This window comes from Melitaea cinxia, chromosome 30 (genome assembly GCF_905220565.1).
Source record: "Melitaea cinxia chromosome 30, ilMelCinx1.1, whole genome shotgun sequence".
NCBI classification, from domain to species: domain Eukaryota; kingdom Metazoa; phylum Arthropoda; class Insecta; order Lepidoptera; family Nymphalidae; genus Melitaea; species Melitaea cinxia.
This window is the reverse complement of record NC_059423.1, coordinates 2,084,628-2,106,918: the sequence shown is the minus strand read 5'-3', so window position 1 is coordinate 2,106,918 and position 22,291 is coordinate 2,084,628. Positions and strand designations below refer to the sequence as shown.

The 22,291-nt window shown below is 33.4% G+C and overlaps 1 long non-coding RNA gene across 1 annotated transcript in view; it reads left to right on the top strand.

Annotated features, from left to right (window-relative positions):
- Positions 1 to 20,940, top strand: part of LOC123668211 — a 40,224-nt gene extending 19,284 nt beyond the window's left edge. The window contains exon 2 of the long non-coding RNA XR_006745523.1: positions 20,815 to 20,940. This is a non-coding gene — a long non-coding RNA (uncharacterized LOC123668211). The remainder of the gene's footprint in view (positions 1 to 20,814) is intronic.
- Positions 20,941 to 22,291: the final 1,351 nt, after the last annotated feature.

Genomic DNA, 22,291 nt, shown 5'->3' with positions numbered 1-22,291 from the left:
GAAATAAAGACTCATTACGATCCTATCTTGAATTTAAATTAAAAAAAAAAACAAAAAGCGTTAAAAAATAATAGCAACATTTCGCTGTTGTTTGAACACTCTCTTATTACGTGTTTTTCTTAATATTTATTAGCCTGATGATAGATATGAGTTACCTTCAACGCAATTAGAGCATGAATCTCCCAAATTGTAAGTAGGTCAAAGTTGTAACACCTGTAAAATTCAGTTGTACCGCGTGATTGGAACACGATTAAATTATACTGAAGGCTGAAGTTACTTCGCGTTTACAGTATTTGTGAACTATCTCTTGCTCGCGACTTTGATAAATATCTATATAAACTTAGAATAGTATTTTTGGCTTTTTTTGTATAAGTGATGTTTATTAAGAAAAGTAAATAAAGCTTATTTTTTTATATAACTTGGTCGGCAAACAAGCGTACGGCTCACCAGATGGTACTCGTAAGCGATTACCGTAGCTTATAGACGCCTGCAACACCGAAGCAGCGCAAGCGCGTTGGCAACCCAATCCCCCAAAAGCTCTGTTCATCTTACTCACCACCAGGAACACAATACTGCTTGAAAACAGTGTTATTTAGCTGTGATATTCTCTAAGGTCGAGGTACTACCCCAGTCGGGCTGCTCCATATTTTGAGCAAGAAATTTCCTGCTGTGCCCTACCTCAGTTATGTTATTGTATAGCTATAACTTATTATATGATATTAATGAATTTAAACTGCATTTCATGACGTAAAAGTTACGTTTTATAACATACAAAATTAAGCAGAGCCCCACAAACAGACAAATAAAAAGAAGCTATAAAAATATCTACATCAATATTTTCAGTGTTTAGACTATATTAGACTTAGTTTAAGCAAAAAAAAAGTGTACTGTGTGGCTACGGTACTAAAGAATATGGCCACCCCCTCTCTTCCCGTGGGTGCCGTAAGAGGCGACTAAGGGATAACACCGTTACACTACCACCTTGGAACTTAAAAAGCCGACCGATGGCGGGATAACCATCCAACTACTGGCTTTGAAATACACAGGCCGTAGACGGGCAGCAGCGTCATAGGTGCGACAAAGCCAGCCCTGCGGTCACCAACCCGCCTGCCCAGCGTGGTGACTATGGGCAAAACACATGAGTTCACGTTATTTTTGGCGTAAACTTGTGGAGGCCTAAGTCCAGCAGTGGACTGTATAGGCTGTAATGATAATGATGAAGCAAAAAAAAAAATGGTTCCAAGTAAAAGATTCATCTCAAAATTTGAGTTTTAATCTGAGGACAGCGACTTTTGAAAGTTACTTGATGTGTATGTTAGAGCACGTTAAGCGGCCAGTCTGGTTGTCAAGTTTCTCGTAGTAGGGAATATATCCGCCGACCCGAAGTGGCATAGCGTGGTAGATTTATCTCCAATCCTTCTCCTACATGGAGAAAGAGGCCAATTCCCAGCTGTGGGATGTTACGGGCTGAATCAATCCATCTGACATGACATATATTGTCTGTTGTTGGACATGTTGTTATTTGTGTCAGTGACATATTGAACTCGTCTGACGTCATGAATATGTATCGTATTCCGGATTTGGCAAGATTACGCGGAAGTTTTTATATATGAGTTGTACAGGAAAAGTGTTTTCCGTGTGATAAATCTGAACTCTTTTCAAAGCTTTTGACAATAATTTTGGTGCAGTGGTATGAATAGTCGCCTCGATGAACGCAGTTTCAATTCCCACTTGGGGCAGATATTCATATTTGTACAAATATTTGTGGACTGCGTGTTTCCTCTACGTATACTTGTGGGTCTCCAAACCGTGCATCGGAAAGATCGTCAAGCAGATCTTAAATTTTTCAAACTAGGGGAGAATTGTGTCATACCAGCTAGCATTTAAAATAAATCGTTAGTAAAACCACAGAAATTAGTACATTTATATCGATTTTTTTATCACGACAATGAGCATCCTTTCACAAATTTATAGTCCTTGGTACCGATAAATTAATATTTAGATACCTCTTTCGCCTGTTTAACATAACTTCTTTTTTTTAATGACCTTGTATTATCTCTCTTAATCAGTTTTTAGTTTTGAGTACACCATAATGGCGACAAATTTAATAACATTTCTGATACTTCTATAATCTATATCTATAATCTATAATCTATAATATGTATAAAAGCGAAAGGTCACTCACTCATCACGAAATCTCCGAAACTATAACACCTACAAACTTGAAATTTGGCAGGCAGGTTCCTTATAGGGCGTAAACATCCGCTAAGAACGGATTTTACGAAACTCAACCCCTAAGGGGATAAAACGGGGGGTGGAAGTTTGTGTGAAAGCCCCATGTTTTTTAAAGTAAGAGACTTGAAATTTAAAATGTATGCCTTATAGATAATGAGAAGGTGTCCAGATAATGTATCTTTAGAAATCAACTCCCTTTTGGGGTTAAAACGGGGGATGGTAGATTGACTCCCTCATCACGAAATCTCTAAAACAATAACACCTACAAACTTGAAATTTGGCAGGTAGGTTCCTTATAGGGCGTAAATATTCGCTAAAAGCTGATTTTACGAAACTCGACCCTTAAAGGCATAAAACGGGGGTTGGAAGTTTGTTTGAAAGTCCTATATTTTTGAAGTAAGAGACTTGAAATTTAAAATATATGCTCTATAGATGGTGAGGAGGTGTCCAAATAATGCATCGTAATCTATATATATAAAAGAGAAAGGTCACTAACTTACTCATCACGAGAACTCAAAAACCGCTGGATGGTCTATCCATCCAGGTTGGACAAAGATAAAATTTGGCAGGGAGGCAAATTATAGTTAGCAGACGTCCGCTAAGAACAGATTTTACGATATTCCACCGCTAAGGGGATTTAATTGGGGTTAACAGTTTGTATGAAACATATACAGCCTGAAAATAAAACTAAAAATGTGGTGTATAGAGAGGTTTTATAAAAATAACTATTAAATTATACTAAATTGTGCCTTTTAAAAAGTTACTCAGTTTGACAAGCATTTCAAGTGACTTTCTTCATAACCACGCGGACGTAATAGCGGGCAACAGTTAATTTATTATAAAACAAAGTTCCCAAAAGTGTACGTGATCGATTCGCTCAAAATTTACTGAACGGATTTTATGCGGTTTCACCATTGGAGAGAGGGCTCCACCATTGGCAAGAGGAAGGTTTACGCACCGGCTAAGCCAATTTTGATGACAATTTCACTGGAAGTTTGCCGGGAAAACTTTGTGACACACTAATTTCAACGCGGGCGAAGCCGCGGGCACAGCTAGTATATCATATATATCACATTAATAACTTTTACATTATTTATTTTTAAAAACCCTGTGTAACGATCACTTCTGCTCTAACTGGAAGTGATAAAAATAATTTATAGTCGTAATTAACTTTGCTGAAAATAGTTTTATTATATTGCGTAGTGATTACGTTAGTAATTATACAAGAAAACAATTTTAATAGAATCAAATACAAGAAGCTTATCATGTCAATAGTATCTCCGAAATTTGACACTTAATTTTGCTTATTGTTTTTGTTTGTAACACAAGAAAATACTGTCCGTGGAAATTTGAGGAGTTCTCTGAAACTATCCAGAGATGTAGCCTTGTGCCATTTGGATAAACAGTAGAATATTTATAATAGTAGGTAGGTAGGTATCTATATATATGTATATCTAGGGCCTGTTTCGCCAAATGTGGATAAAGTTTATCCTGCACATAAGTAACGAATAGGCTTTAACAGCGGGAGGTTGAATAGGCCATTAAGACCTGGTCCTTCTTAATTATGAAACTACAATGTTTAGATTCACCGTTACGAACAAAAATATAGTAGAATATCATTACATCATTACAGCCTATACAGTCCACTGCTGGACATAGGCCTCCACAAGTTTACGCCAAAAATAACGTGAACTCGTGTGTTTTGCCCATAGTCACCACGCTGGGCAGGCGGGTTGGTGACCGCAGGGCTGGCTTTGTCGCACCGAAGACGCTACTGCCCGTCTTCGGCCTGTGTATTTCAAAGCCAGCAGTTGGATGGTTATCCCGCCACCGGTCGGCTGTTTAAGTTCCAAGGTGATAGTGGAACTGTGTTATCCCTTAGTCGCCTCTTACAACACCCACGGGATAAGAGGGGGTGGCTATATTCTTTAGTACCGTACCCACATAGTACAGTAGTGGAATATGATGGTGACTAATACATCGTAACCGTTTATCTGTTTGATAGCGTCATCTGTCAAATAGTGTTAACGAAAATCGGTGAATCGGCCCTTAATCTCTTTAGGTGGAATTTTAAAATACTATATGAACTAATATGAAGTTTTAACATCGAATTTCTTTGAGCATAAACATTCTAATGTAGAAACTGTTCAGGATACTTCTTTTATATAGGAAAGTTATAGGCTATAAGGCATTACACTGTGACTTATATGAGCGAAGCTGTAATCATAAAAGTCAAGTGATCAGGCCAGATTTTGGTAGATTATAAATTTCGATTCAGTGGGAGGAAAGCAGAAAGATTTTCTGTTTCTGTTCTTATTTTAGGTATGCGTTTTTGATTATTTGTGGACAATGGTGTCACCCCATTTGTTTATACTACAAAGATAGTAAACAAGTGTACGGTCCACATGATGGTAATGTAGATGGCTTCTATAGCATCTATAGTATAGTCTATGGATGCTGCTAGTCTACAACCCTTCCCAGGAGCTCTGGTCATCTTACTCACCACAGGAACACAATATTACTTGGGACCAGTTATATTTAGCTGTGGTCTTTCATAAGGTGAAGGTACTTCCCTAGCCTGACTGCTTTATTTTTCAGCAAGAATTTTCCTTGACCTACGTTTACATGCCAAGTAGGTGTTGAGTTCCTGCCATTTCTTTGGTCAGCCAGAGCACCTGGGGGGTCCCCATCCTTAAGAATAGGGTCGGCAACACACTGTTAGTACACCTGGTTTTCCAGGCGTCCATGAGCTACGGTATTCGCTTAGCGTCAGACTAAACCGTGCGCTTGTTTACCGCCTTTTTGATATAACAAAAAAACCTATTTCTATTTTAATTCTTACGATCAATATTATAGATGTAAATGTTTAGACATACCACGTTCTTGATTGTTCTATTTTAAAGACTGACGAGCATTTTTGCATCGTTAAATTAGAATTTAAACTGTAATAATAGACTATTGTTTATAATCATATGTTTTTATATGAAAGACTTGTTCACTAGCGGTAATTGGATTGCCTTTTAGGAGTAGTTTCACACAAATTAAGTTTTAGTTTTACATTAACACCTACGTACATCTTTCTTTATTACAATCCCTGTTTTGTTTCTTAGTGATGTGCAATGAAAGCTATATATATATAAATATACGGTAACTTATTATTCTATTCTTAATTGAGACTAAATACGTTTGCAGCAGTCGGAGGGTCGAAAAAAAACGAATAATTTATAATATATTGTTTTCTAATGTTTACGCGAATTTTACTCATTTAATGAAACAACTTTTTTCGGATTTTATCGCGGTTTATTATTATCTTTTGATTCCCGACGTTTCGGATACTTTACAGCAACCATGGTCACGGGGGGACTGAGGTGTCAGACGTCCCAACGTTACAAAGTTATTCGAAACTACCCGACATACATCAATATCTTATATAGTCCTATCTACGCAGAATGTGCTAATTGAGTCTTTAATCTGTGGTGAATTATGCTTGGTTTTTGATTTAATTATATTAATAATGGGGTCCCAAGCAGGTGGTACCTCACCTCCTCACCACCTCAGTCCCCCCGTGACCATGGTTGCTGTAAAGTATCCGAAACGTCGGGAATCAAAAGATAATAATAAACCGCGATAAAATCCGAAAAAAGTTGTTTCATTAAATAATTTATAATAATTAATTAAGAGCCATTTCACAAAAATCGGTAACAATCCGCGAAATTGTAATATTAAGACGTCGTTAATCTCAGTGTTGGATGCAATAATGTAATTTATATTCTTGAAATATAATAGAGCAACCTTTGTTATAGTTCATAGTCAGATCAGAATTTTGATTTATATTATGTGTATAAAATTATTAACCTTTTCATCAGCCTCCTCCCTGGGTAAACGGTCGCAATGTATAATTTGAAGTCCTACTTTTCAATAACCTCTACGTTGAAACCATTTTAAAAAAATATCATAATATGTGGAATATAATTTTGTTGTCCACTATCATAGATTTTTATTCCATTTGTATCTCTATTAAACGATAAAAAAAATTTAAAGTTACGAATATTTTCCAAATAAGTACAATTTTAAAAGCGATATTTCTCTTAGAAAACTAAGAAATTTTAACGAACTATCTTCATCAAAGTAAACTTACATCATTAAGGAATACAAAAAAAATAATTAAAAGATGTAATTATTTTTAATACATTTTATATTAAATAATAAAAAGATAGTATATATTGCCACGCATCAAGCCCGGTAAATCAGTCGAGCGCTAGCGCTCTTAGAGGTAAGGTCCACGCCAAATTCTGCGCAGCCGTCTCTTTCGCTCACACGCGCCAAGCGCCTGTTGTTATAGCGGATAAAACGCATTTGATACTTTCATAATAAAATATAAATAAAATAAACATATTACGAAAATGACTGTAAAATAATATAATGATCATTTCTGTAAACAAATGGATAATTTAATTTTCTTTTCTCACACTATCAATACAAATAGGCATTTCAATCTGTTTGTCTTGTTGTTTGTTAATTAATATGTTTGTCGGTGTCGATGTCATAAAATGCTATTTTATTCATATCGTAAATATTAGATTCATTCGTAAACTGAAAAAACTAAATCAATTTAAAAAAAATTGTTTCATAAAATTGATTTTTTATTTTTATTTTAAATTTATTAACTGTTGTTATATAACATACTTGAAATTTTTAACAAATTAATTATATAAAAAACATTTTATACCATAGTTATTAATTTTTATTATACATTAGAAAATGATCATGATGGTCTTTTGGTTGTCACACTATATTTACTAGCACAAAGATCGCGCAGCTCGTACGACTCGCGCGATGCGACCAAATTTACCTAAACTTGCAGAGCGTAAAATTGTGAAATGGCTCTTAATACTAAATTAATACAATTATTCTTAAGACTAACGACTACTTTATACGAAGTGGGAATAAAGAGTGATCGAAATAATTATACAATTGATAAAGTTAAAAATTAGAACAATGGGGCATTGAAAGGCTAATACGGAGAACTCGGCCAATATGGGACAGTCGTGAGGTGATCGCCTGGGAACATTCCATCTGTTTGGTACGTCAGCATATTCGTGGGATCGTGGTTCCGTAACTGACTCTAGATCACTTGTCCATAAAGTTAAGAAAGAAATAAATAAATAAACCCTTCACACTCAACGCTCCCAGTAGGATTTTGTTGGGGGTCCGGAAACACACACAATATACAAGCACAAACGCCCAGACCACGACAAACATCTATATGGCCGATACAAATGTCTGTCTTTACGCACGCTTGATTTGGGGAGAAAGTTGGTAAATATTGACGAGAGCGTTTTGAAAAGTGTGATCGGGCGAAGCAAACGGAAGATGAGAGGGAGATATAAGTTAGTGAAGATAGAAAGAGAGAGAGTTACGTTTGGTAAGTTTTGCATAATCGTTTTTTTTTTTTTTGAAAAATGGTGACTGCGTATCTTAAACTGAATCTTTGCTGAAAGTTCGTGCATTCAAAGAAAGAAAAAAATGACTTACCAGTCCTTGACAATTTTAAAAAATCTAAAATTCTAAATCCATTTCGGTCGATTAAGTAATAACTTTTTTATTTTTATTCAGAAGAAAACACTTAACAAATTGTAACACTACAGTACAGCTTATTACGTTTTCACGTAAAAAAAGGAAAAAAGTAATTCTGTCAAAAACAAAAGGTGACTCTATATTTACATTGCGATTATTTACATTTCTTATTGAGCGAAGTGCTATCGAATTTATAAAACGTAATTTTAGTTTTATTGCTGTCGAAATAGAGATTAAAGTATCTTAAAATTACTTCGAAATGATGCGTCGTTCTATTCACTTTTGACGTTTGGCTCAAATCCAAAATGGCTCCGAGATACCACGGTGAAAACCGTGTCTCAAACTTTTTGAATAATATTATATTATATAAATAAAATGGATAATTTTATATAAGTAATTTAGATAATTTGTTATATTTGTGAACGCTATTTGTTTACAAATAAATGTGCGTAAATAAAAAACACTTGTACCTATATGTGTTAAATGTTGCTAGGACAAGGTTAACACGCAAAAAATGCGAAAATCCAGGGAAAAAGTTAGAAATTGGATGACAATTTACTATATCACACAGACGTATGTAGTTTATGTTGGCCAGAGCGACATAAACCTACGGAGTAGCTTATTTTATTATTAGAGTACCTGGGTGACCGAGCCTAGCTCGGAATTTTTAGTAAATCGTGTTTTTTGGAATTCATATTTAAATATAAAATATGAATAATATTTTTTTTAAAATAACGAGTGCAATTAAAAAAAAGGAAAAAAATAATTGATCAGGGACATTGGGATTTGAACCATGATCTCCTCGGTTGATCCCGACCGGCCGATTTCCCACCGAGCTATTACAACTTTAATGACAGTTGCGAAATTTACCTTCGTATTCTAACGATATTGTAGCTATTTTTTCACTCCCTAAAAACAGGGATAAAACGTCATCTTCTAAAAATGAATCCTAGTTAAATGGATTTATCTCCCCCAAAACCTCCTATTTACTAAATTTTATGGAAATCGTTGGAGCCGTTTCCGAGATTCAGATTATATATATATACAAGAATTGCTCGTTTAATAGTATAAGATAATTAGTCTGGCAAAGCCCTTATGGTGCTCCTTATGTTGTTGTCGTCCCCCGGCTGGTTCCTCTACCAGACACAGTAGATATTTATTTTAATAGTTTACTACATAGGAAGCAGCAGGATAAGATTCTTATCATACATTTCAATTATAGGCTAACTCAACACATCTATGGAAATATGTATTATTATAGAGGAAAAAAAGAAAAAAAGTACGTAATAGATATAAGAAAAAAAAAAGAAAAAAAATAAGGCTTTATATAATTAAATATACAACAAAAATTAGCAACAATTAAAAATTTACTGAAAAATATTATACAACTACTACTTAAAAATACTATTTATATATCATCATTTAACAGGAAACTGTCAAAATATTGACTTTTTAAATACATCAAAAGTTTGACAATCACTGTTTACACTAAGTGAGTGTAAAAACAGACTAGTTAATTATAATTGTGTAACGTGAGACATAACTGCATATCGCTCTTCACTGTCGGTTAAATTGCGATCAAAGTTTGAAAATAGTTTTATTATTCTTAATATAATTTTATGTTATCTTTGAAACACGGGAAACACATTCCTGAGATCTTTGTTTTACTTTATAGTACTTTAATGATTGCTATTCGTTTAACAATAGTCGCGCGATAGTTGCGATAAGTAGATACGTGTATATGAGTTAATCTAGTAAATGGCTAATAGGTATTTGTTTAGTTTGCTGTGATTTGTTCAATTTTTTCGGACAGTTTATGGAGTTATCCTTTTTTGGCGCGTTGGGATAAAATGATAAGAGTAAATTCAATGAAGAAGAAGTTAGCAACGTGAAGTTAGCTAGCCAATGAAGTTATGACTCCTGCCGTGCGTACATAAGTACACACACACACTTTTTTATTTTTGTTTCTTAAAAACCTTTTTTAATTCACTGAGTAAGAAACAAGTCTTTCTCAATGTGTCTTTTTTATTGACGTGACAACGTCTTATAAATTGGTTTGCCGGGTGACACTTCAAGAAACTGCGTTACGCTCCGCTCACGTTATGCGCTCACAATGAGAGCGAGTGAGAGGCACGCGTCCCTTCCACTCGGGCAAAATCACTCAGATAGGAAACAAGTTAAGTTGTAGTAAACGCTGTTTCATTGTACGCAAATGTATTGCAAGTTATTGTATGTATATTTGTATATAATTACGTATGTATGTGTAAAGGTAAAAATAAAATTTTGTTAATATGAAATTCAGTGCGAGATTCTTTGTATAAATTAATGTTTTAAATATAATTCTTTGTATAAATAAATGTTTTAAATTGTTACTATTATTTCATCCTTCTTCCTACTATACGAATGAATATTCACATTAAAATTATTTTACCACTCAAAGTCGTTGTCACGTAAAACTTTCGCCCGTATACCGACTTTACAGGCAACCAATTTTTTTTGAACAAATTATTGATTGAAAATTCATTAATCTTTTTTTTTAAAGAATGAACACAAATGAAATCTCTGATTATCCTACTTACCAACAGTAACACAACACTGCTTGAAAGCAGTATTATTTAGCCGTGATCTTCTGTAAGGTCGAGATACTTCCCCTGTTGGGCTGCTCCAAATTTTAAGCAGGATATTTCCTGCCGTGCCATAGTTCACTTAAACCATTAAACCAACCGTTCGCTTGCTACCCACCATGATGGTATACAAAGTAGGTCTTCGTCTCATATACCTATATGAGACGAAGATTAAAGGTGCGAAAAATATACATAAACAATATATAAAATAATAAACAATACTATTAAAAAATAAAAATAATAGGTATAATTAATAAACTGATAAATAAGTTTTATATATATTTGAAATACCTGTTATAATGAAACAACTTTTTCGGATTTTATCGCGGTTTATTAAGTTTTTTAGATGCCCGACGTTTCGAATACTTAACAGCAACCACGAACACGGGAGGACTCTTGACCATGGTTGCTGTATGCGTTCATTATAATGAGTGAAATTCGCGTAAACATAAGAAAAAAACATAAGTACCTATTATATTTATACTAGCTGACCCTGCAAACGTTGTTTTGCCATATATTTTATTAACCCCCTTGATCCCCCTCTCCCCCTTATAATTTAGGGATATGGAAAAAAAAAGATGTTGGCCGATTCTCAGACCTACCCGATCTGCACACAAAATTTCATAATATTTTATTAAGCTCCTCAATACCCAACTCCCCATTATAACTGAGGAGTATGAAAAATAGATGTTGTTCGATTCTCAGACCTACCCAATATGCACACAAAATTTCATGAGAATCGGTCAAGCCGTTTCGGGGGAGTTTAACTACAAACACCGCGACACGAGAATTTTATATATTAGATTATAAGTACCTAATTAAATATCGGCATTACAAATTTTATATCATGAAATTATAAGCTTCGTTCGACTTGAAGAAAAATGTATGAACACGTGTTAATGAAATGAAATGAAATTTATTACACGGAATCATTGGACGGAATGTAATGACGTACAAAATTTCATTTGACATGTTTTTGTTAAAAAAAAATATATATATGCGAAGTATCGGAGTTTTTTTTTTTATATCACTACGTCGGCAAACAAGCGTACGGCTCACCTGATGGTAAGCGATTACCGTAGCTTATAGACACCTGCAACACCAGAAGCATCGCAAGCGCGTTGTCGACCCAATCCCCAATCTCCCCAGGAGCTCTGGTCACCTTACTCACCAACAGGAACACAATACTGCTTGAAAACAGTATTATTTTGCCGTGATCTTCTGTAAGGTCGATGTACTACCCCACTCGGGCTGCTCCAGATTTTGAGCGGGAAATTCCTGCTGTGCCCTACCTCAGTTAAGATATTCTTATAGTTACAGTTCTATTAGGCTTTCACCACCTTAAAATATTCCATAGCTGGGAGATTCCTTGTCTGGTAAATTTCAACTTGTTAATGCAATAAAAGGAACAGCGTTAATTGCACTATTCGTCTGCGAATTGGTGGGTAATTTCTCTACCAGATCATTAACTATTTATGGGGAAGGTTGGTTGATCATCGTACACACAGATTATGCTAATAATCCATATAGGATGATCAGTCTGAACTCATTTTTTTTAAATTTAATAACCCTTTGCATAAGTAAAATTTGTAATTATTAGCATTTGTTAAAAAGGTTTATTGAAATAAAGTTTAAAGTTTATTATTATTATCAGGTATATATGATTTCCAGAGCATAGCGAGATCAGAAAAATATTTCTGAATAAGTATACGAATATTTGATAATGGCGCGAATTAAACTCACGCCCATCTGAGTTGCTGTCGCATCACCTCTTATATGATTTATAACGAGACATTTTATGACTTTCGTTATGTACTAAATAATTTTGTATCGTCAGAATTGGTCACTTCTTAAAATTACTTCTCGAGAAGTTACAAAGGCTAAAATTATTTTGATAACACTAATACACAAGTAAAAATTATTGTTTTCGAAAATATATTCAAAGTACGGAATTGGCCTTGTTACTTTTTTATAATATATAGAGTACAGATACTCGCGAATTGGGAAATGGCAGAATTATGTAATGTTACCGCGAGTATTTTAAGCCACACATTTTTTACAATTTGGGATCGCTGTAAGACTTTATAACATGTTTTGAGTGGCGCAGTGGAGAAATTAGCATTATGCTACATTCTTTTTTTTTTACGTGGGGAAAATCCATCATGGATGCCCTCCGACGCGGGGCGCCTGAGGGTTATGTCAGACTCCTACTGACTAAAAAAACCAGCACGTATGAGCAGTCGTCCACCTGGGTGGGGTGAGATAGGGTCGCGCTAGCAATCGCAACCTCATTATGCTGCTTTCTGAATCAGGGTTAAGGGTTCGATTAACAGACGTACGTGTCATATCTATACTTAATATTATAAAGAGGTAAAGTTTTTAACTTTGTTTGTATGTAGGGGCTAATCTTCGAAAATACTGATCTGATCACGAAAATTCTTTCACTAACAGAAAGCTACACTATTCAGGAGTGATACAGGCTATATTTTATTGCTATTGAACAAAAAATTTAGTGAAAAATAATAGTATATGCAAATCAAATCGGAAAAATACGAGCGAGATGAAAATTTGTATTACTAGCTGCGTTTCGCGGGTTCACGTCAGAATATTATGTACATAATATAATGCATATTCGTTCCTTTGTAAATATTAATAGTTGTTTTATGTTAAAAAATCTGATTACTATCTCGGAATGTCTGTAAACTAGGCATTTGTTTTTATTATGAGAATATATCAAAGAAGAACTGTCAAACCAAAAACCTATGTATATTTATTGAGACTTGATACAGAAATACCATCAAACTCCCAATTTTTTCGGTCGATCTTTTCTGCTTCTGTTATAAACATCATCATCATCATCATAATCATCTTAATGTATACAATCATTGACAACAGATACAAAAAGAAAATATTTCAAATACTCACAGTCCATAAAAAACGAGTGTGCTTTAGACCACACGACTGATGTAAAACTAACGAAACGTAACTCTCTATTTCTTCATTGACTTATATCTCCTTCTCAACTTCCGTTCGCCTCTCCCGATCACACTTTTCGTAAAGCTCTCGTCACGTATTCACCAGCTTACTCCGCAAGGCAAGCGTGAGTAAGAAGTTACACTTCAAATAAATATGACAAAGAAAAAAAAAATAACATACACACGTCATAGCTCATGATGACTCATCTTGGGTCGTAAGATGGGCTACTCAATGCTTATGTTGTAGGACTGTAGGCTATAGCCGACTGACGTAGCTACGAAGAGGTTTTTGTACATAGAATAAAGACATACGTATATTTTGACAAAATACAACCATACTAATCAAAACGCAATAACATTAAAATACAAAAAAAAAAAAAAAATATTAATCATCTTTTTTATAATTTTTACAATTGATTTTACTTATCTGTGCAACAATAAAGAATTCAACACTTAAACCTACAAGCTCCATGACTTCAACCAACAAGAAACAAATCAGATTATGTTTTGTATTTCAGCAAATGGCTGATTGCAAATAGATTAAACATCAAAAAATGTGCGAAAAAATGAGTGAAAAAAATATGCAACTGAAAAGATATTTTATTCCAGCCAAACCATCTCAAATAAACGTTAAAAACGTTAAAATAAAAAGAAAAATGAATTCAACGTTTATTTTATTGGCATTTCATTAAACAGAACGAAGTTTTGTTTATTAAAAATTCAGAATCGAGTCACGCATTGAAAATTCTCTTTCATTCTGTGCAGAGAACAAAAAGTTTGAATTTAAAATACATTTCTTTATTTTACTAACGAATATAAAAAATAATAAACAATATGGTTTTTGGTTACATTTAAACTTTTTATTTAAGATTACCAAAATATATAATATAACATAAAATAAAAATCACCGGCTGTAACGTTGTTACGCGCATACCTATACACTTCACAATACTTTTTAAGCATTTATTTCCAGGACGGGTTTGTATAAAAGAACGTAAACGAAAAAATTGCGTGCGTATAAAATACACATGTCAGACTGAAGTGAAACGTCTTTGGCAAACTAATTAAAAAAAAAAAAAAATACGAATTGAATAATTGAAAAAAAATGTACGAACTATTTACTGCCATCTATCGTTAACTAGGTTCGGCTAGTTTTGTATTACCCTATAGAAAAAAATCTCATAAAACATGGACAAATGCAGACCAAATTCTCATACAGGGTTTTGAGTCTATGAGATCTGATAGATTCTAATAACTCGGTATTAGAATTTGGTCTGCATTTGTCCATGTTTTATGAGATTTTTTTCCATAGGGTAGTTGTGCTCGGGAGATATCCGATGTTTTGAGGAAAAAAATTATAGCGTACTCAAGTATATGTATGTGTATATGTATTTGTTTTATTATATAGGTATATATTTTATTTAGCGCAATTTTGCCTCTTTTGTTCCTGCACTAGATATATTGCCCCGTGATCACATCACCTCTCACCACCGTGGGTTGCTTGGTAAAGATCCCTTTTAGAAATAAATTCGCCATTACCAACTTCTTATATAATGACTATTGTAAAATTATTAAGTGCAATAATGAATATATTAAATATTTTATAGCCTATACCCTTCCTCGATAAATAGACTATCCACACAAAGATTTTTTCAATTCGAACCAGTAATTCCTGATTAGCGTGTTCAAAGAAACAAATGAGCTCTTCAGTAATAATATTACTACAGACAGATTAAAAAAAAACTTAAGATGAAAAAATAGGAGTATCGTTTGTTTCATCAATTCAAGGGCAAAGATGTAATTGGCACACTCACTCTAAACCGGAGTTTTAAATACGCGGTTGTTTTCGCTTCGCAAGTAAGCGATGAAAGTTGAATTACTTTAATTTTATGAAGTATCGGTATGCGGTAGTGTGGATAGATGCTTGTTACTCAATTTTGTTAGAACGGCTAAACGGAGCACAGAAATAGTCTGAAAAAGCACATTCCGGCTAGGCTTTAGATTAAGAACCGTATTTTGAAGTTAGATAGGTTAGAGTTATTTTTTTTGTATTGCACCCCCAAGTGCTGAAGCCGACATTCGGTCTAGGAATGCCTACCCGGGCATCCCGGATATCACCCGTAAATCCCCTGCGATAACAAAAAAAATTTTTTTTTTGTAAACTAATTATGTAGATAAACAGTCAAATTTGGTAGTTAGATAGGTAAGTGTTACTTTTTTTTTGTACCGAAATTATGCCGATAAACGGTCAAATTTTGAGCTTAGATAATTCGACGGTTCTTAATCTAAAGCCTTACCCACATTCCTACTTTTTATCTAATGTGAAGTTACAGCTAATTTATAATATAGATTATGCAAAAGAATCAGCAAGAAACTTTGCAATTGCTCTATAAATTGTCAATAATTATAAATTTAATTATATCTTGTATGCAATAGAGCACCACCAAGCCTACAAATTTTGATCTAAAACATAATCTTTTATGCTAGCTATTCTGAGCTAATATTAAAATATTGCATTTTTTTTAATGACGATTTTGCTACCATGACTCATTGGAAGTTGATGAAAAGTATTTGTTTTTATGACGTTTATTAATTGTGTTATTTCATATTATATACTTTGATAGTTAAAGCTGCTAAAGTATATATAATACAACAGGTTTCCATTGTTTCAAACAAAAACATTAATAGTTGTCTATAAATATATTGGAATACGTAATACTCTGTCTGGATCTCTCCGAATGCTATTAATATCATCCAACGAAAACTCAAAATAAATATATTCAAATGTCAACGAAATGTTACCGCGTAAATTATAACTTCCTCGTCAGTTTCGTGTTTCTAGCATGATTACAAAGTTTTTTCTTCAATGCCAGCTTGAGGACCACCTATGTTTTTGGGTGGTTGGGATCAAAACGATATTATATAGGTAGTTCTGACAAACGCATAAAAAGAAAAAAAAACACGTTAATGTATGAAATATATATAAACTTTGCGACCTATTATTATACTTAGGTACAAAAAAAAATCATATTAAATTGGTCTAGTTCATTATGTTAAAAATGATGTTGTGCAACAATGAATATTTGCTACGGTCAAAAAACTTAGAAAAAAAACACTTTATTCTTATAAGAAATTAAACAAAAAATAATTAACGAAAATACACCAATAACTATGTAAAATCAAAATCGGGCGCATGTAAGAGGTATGAATTCCATGAATTTTGCCTGTAACATTGTACTGCTGGGCTATTCCAGGCCGATGCCTCTTTCGCCTGTAGGAGACGTACTGCGGTTCTTAATATTATCAATTACAGTATACACTCAGATAACATTCTTAATTTTAATATCCGCTATCTGACGCCATCTTTTGGAGTCTATATACAAGCATCTGACATACAGCGCCCTCTGTTTCTCAGCTTCTTTCAAGGCACTATTATGCTACCATAACGTATCTATATAAATAAATTCGTAATAACTAAAATCAGTATAAATAAAAATAATAGTCGCATCATAGGATAATCTCTCTAACTGAGGTAGGGCACAGCAGGAATTTCCTGCTCAAAATATGGAGCAGCCCGACTGGGGTAGTACCTCGACCTTACAGAAGATCACAGCAAAATAATACTGTTTTCAAGCAGTATTGTGTTCCTGTTGGTGAGTAAGGTGACCAGAGCTCCTGGGGGGATTAGGGATTGGGTCGGCAACGCGCTTGCGATGCTTCTGGTGTTGCAGGCGTCTATAAGCTACTCTAATCGCTTACCATCAGGTGAGCCGTACGCTTGATTGCCGACCTAGTGACATAAAAAAAAAATCATATTTCACGTCTTTTGAACCCGATTGTCAATGTGTTAACTATTTCAAAAAATATAAATGTCACAGTAGTAGGAGATCCAAACTAAAAACGAAATTTATCAATCTATTTAATGGATGATAATAATTTTATACTTATTTTAGTGTAATAAATAATTGGGTTTGCTCGCAAACGAAAAAAAAACCGACTTCAATTACATCGACGAGTACTACAACGTAGATCGACGAAAAATTGTCAAGTAACTACGCGTTATCAAAGATTACTCAAAAACTAGTTATCAGATCGCGATAAAATTTATGTGACCATATATCAGCTTTTGATTAAATTAAAAATTATCAAAATCGGTACACCCAGTAAAAAGTTATTGCGGATTTTCGAGAGTTTCCCTCGATTTCTCTGGGATCCCATCATCAAATCCTAGTTTCCTTATCATGGTACCAAACTAGAGATATCCCCTTTCCAACAAAAAAAGAATTATCAAAATCGGTACATCCAGTAGAAAGTTATTGCGGATTTTCGAGAGTTTCCCTCAATTTCTCTGGTATTCCATCATCAGATCCTAGTTTTCTTATCATGGTACCAAACTAGGGATATCCCCTTTCCAACAAAGAAGAATTATCAAAATCGGTACATCCAGTAGAAAGTTATGCGGTATAATACAACGCAAGTCGACGAAAAAAGCGTCAAGTAAAAACGCATTATTATATATAACTCGAAAAGTTATTGTTAGATCTCAAATAAATTTAAATGGGACCAAATGACACACACCACCTTTCGATTAAAAGAAAATTTGTCGAAATCGCTCCACCCAGTCAAAAGTTCTGAAGTAACATACATAAAAAAAAATACAGTCGAATTGAGAACCTCCTCCTTTTTTGGAAGTCGGTTAAAAATCAATAGCGAGAAGGTTGACTGAAAAAATATGATCAGACTTTAATTAGGCAATTCAAAATCAAAAAAGGAGGCATTTTTATTTAATAATGCACCTACGAGCTTAAAGAATACGACGGACAGTATGAAGCCTGTTTGTCTGTATAAAATGCAATCGTTAACTTGTCTTATATTTCCTGGCATTACTACTGGGTTGGCACATATAAACAGGTATATTAATATATTATACTGGTACTAGTTATTTTCATCCATATGTTTAATAAATAAAACTTACATCAAAATGAGCGCTGTTTCATTGCGAATACGATAATATACGCTTGCCTGCTAAAAGTCTGGTTTGAATGACAGTCGGCAAATATAATATAGCCCGGCCAAAAATTTTTCAGTCACCCCTATCGCGATTTTTTTTAACTAGCGACCCGCCCCGGCTTCGCTCAGTTGCAATGCTAATACTAAATGTAAATATATAAAATAAATATTTGCAATGTAAGCGCAAATAAAAATGTGTTTATTTACGACATCACATTAGAAACCTCTAAAACTATCAGTGTTCCTCTGCTATATTATGCATGTATTATACATACAGACCTTCTTCTAGAATCCCTCTATATACTAAAGAAAACCGCATCAAAATCCGTTGCGCAGTTTTAAAGATCTAAGAGCATACAGACAGCCAGAAGCGACTTTGATTTATACTGTGTAGTGACATACTAAAGCAGATATAAAATAATGTTTAACCATTGAGCAGATGGACGAAGACCGTGTCTAGTTCGGATCTTAGACTACAGCTAAATTTGCAAAGTTGTTCTATAAATTAATTAAATTATGAGCTTTTTATGACAATTGTACGTATCAAATATTACAGAAACTAAGTATGAAAATCTTTGATCTCAATTTTATTATAAATTATTTCGAATGAAGTTTCTTTTGTTGTTGAGTAAATGACAATAAAAAAATTTTCGTTCATCAACCTTTTATTTGACGTACGTTAGAATTTTAGTGTGTATGTTTATCTATACTAGAAATATAAAAACGAAAGATTTAAATTTTTGTATTTTTTTAATGTTTACTAACTTATTAAACTCAAAAACTACTGGAACTATTTAAAAAAAATATTTTACCAGAATGCTACCCTATCACTGTGTATATAGGCCACATTTTAAAGGGCGAAATCAAATTAGCTAAAATCGTGTATTCCATGCGGGCGATTTCTCAAAGCTAATCATGATACAAAAATGGTTTATAATAGTTCAAAGAACATGGGAAACATCATACCATGGTATTTACAATCTAAGAAGGAGTTATGATTATATCCTTACTTAAATATACTAAATAGTAGGTATTATTTGATAGCAAACGAAAAAAAAGTTGACCTCAATTACTTCTACAAATAATACGACGTAAGATTAGTCGGTAAAACTTTTTATTAAATACGTATTATTACGAAAAACTCAAAAATTACAACAATTACATGAAAATCACACGACAAAAACTGACTTTTGATTAAACAATCGGTATACCCGGTAAAAGGTTAGACAAAAAAATATATAATCGAATTGAGTACCTCCTCCCTATTTCATGTCGGTAGAAATTGTAAAAAAATAACGAATTCAAAATAACCGTGGCAGTGTCAGCCGAACCACTAATACGATATACGCCCCAAATAAACCCGCGCCCCCATTTACAACGACACTACTCGCGCTTGACACATTCTCAAATGACAAAAAGAAAAGACAATGCTTAGAACACAATTTATTTCAGTACATTGCACTTGTCACAAATGAGGAAAATACTTTCTTCATATATTATATGACACGTATTGAAAAATCTATAATAATAAATATGCAATAATAACTATAAATAATTGGTATACTGCAAAAACACCCAGACCACGGCAAACATCGGTATGGCCAATACAAATGTTTGTCATGTGCGGGGATCGAGCCTGCAACCGCCAGCGCAACAGCCACAAACCAGCGCTGAGACTGTTACGCCAACGCGTCAATTGGTTTATTCAAATAAATGAAAATAACCAAAGATTCCCTCGGTGTCTTCAGCGGAGACGTACGATGAAATCAAACATATTATTCATATCCGCATATAATCGAAACTGATTTTTAGGGACAAACTTATTTTTTATGTATATTAAATTAACTTCTAGTTTTACAACAAAATTTCTATTTAATAGGTACTTTTTATTATTATTCTTAAATAGCTTAAATAAAAAAATGTAACTGATTGATTGATTGGTTAAAAAAAATGTAATTATTTATACTGAATAGTTACGGGTTTCTGTAAAGAGCTCACTATAGACGGCGCCACGGTTCGCTTAAACCGAATATAAAAATCATCATATCGAAAATTTCGCTCGAGCGGGTGCATCGTTCCATAGCTTAATTGGCAAGAGCGCCGACATGGACAGTCGGAGACGCGGGTTCGAACCCCGCTGGAGCGGTCAATTTTTGATATGATATTCAAAAATGTTTAGAATTCCTAATGTGGGTAACACAAAAACAAAATCTTAGATATTAAAAATGTAATTGATATTTCATGAAGCGCATGACAGCTGTCAACTCTCATTTTGAAATGTTTCGTGCCAATTTTCATTTCATTAAAAATAATGTTAGATCTGACTTAGCTTTAATTATTCCATTTTAAAATATATTTTGTATTAAATAAAGCCTTTCTTTTGTTTGTTACAGGTTCAAAAAGGACGTTCAATTCGAAATATTTTGAGCCACAGATACTCTATTACTTCTTTTCAATCTATTTCACTTTTGATTTTTCGAATCATGGTTAAGACTAACAATGTGAAAAAGTTTTGTGTAGTCGGTAGTAAAAATTAAACAACAAATAAAATAATAAGTGTAAAAAAAGAAAGATATATAGATATAGTGGCTGAAAGAAAGCGAGAGATGTCGCTAGTTGCGCCGAGACGGGTCCAGCTCGACTGGGCTCATACTATACCTTGGTAAGTTATTAATTATAAAAAGGTTCCTCAATACTTAATAATTTAAACACCAAATTTTGTCTATACAAGCTTTTAGCGAAGAAAATGTGAATTTATATGGGTTGTGTTGATAAGAGCGAGGGTCATTAAATTAAACCAATATTTTTTGTGCAAAATAAATACAGTCTTAATATCTGTAGCATTACAACATCATTGACATTGAATCATATAATTACTGGGATTACTTCGATGTCTCTTTTTAAAGAGTACTAAACTTTTACTATATCTTAACAAACCTGGAAAAGAACCTACTTTAATAGCACAAGGACGGACATCCAAACCAGAAAGAAATATTTGTAGAAGTGCAAACATCCTACTCGACCGGGAATAGAACTCACAACCCGCCGGTTGTGAGGCACGTAAATGTCATACCTACGCACCACTACACCTTATGGTGACACATATGATGATGTTACATTTCTCACGAAATCTATATCAAAATTTTTACTGTAATTAAATTTTATGACAGCCGCTTAGGCGAACTTCGTATCGCCACATTTTTTTTAGAAAGATGACAATTTTCTTTATATTTTTGGTAATTATACAATTTGGTGCAGTCGTTCGAACGTTATGAGCGTATAATCGTATATAGATTTCGGAGATTCATATTAATAAAAACGGATTAAAAAAAACCCTGATTTCTAACTTACCTGTAACTTCATTTGCCTTTTAATTTAATTAAACATTTTTTTTAGATAAGGAATTTATCGACTAAACGAAAAGAATAAACTTATAAAACTTAATTAAAATTGACTACTGAACAAGTATTTTTTTTTGTGTTACGCCCACAACAGACCTCTGTAATTTTAATATAACAGTTTTAATGTAACAATTTGTAATAAATTGACAATAACAAAATTATTATATGATCTTATTTTAATGGTCAATGAATAACAGAGCAAATCAATCCACAACCGCAAGAAATTAATACAATAATAAGATCTTCCTAGTATATGGGAAATTACTTAACACAGAACAGGTCTATAAATATAAATTTGTCAACATTTTTTCAATAAAAACTCTTTTGAAAATTCTTCGTGTATAACGGATACTAATTAGATTTAAGAAACAAATGTCTGTGTGATTTATCGAAAAATTATTTAATAATTTAAATATATTGTTAAGAACTAAAATAGTAACAATGAAATATCATAATTTTTAATGTAAAA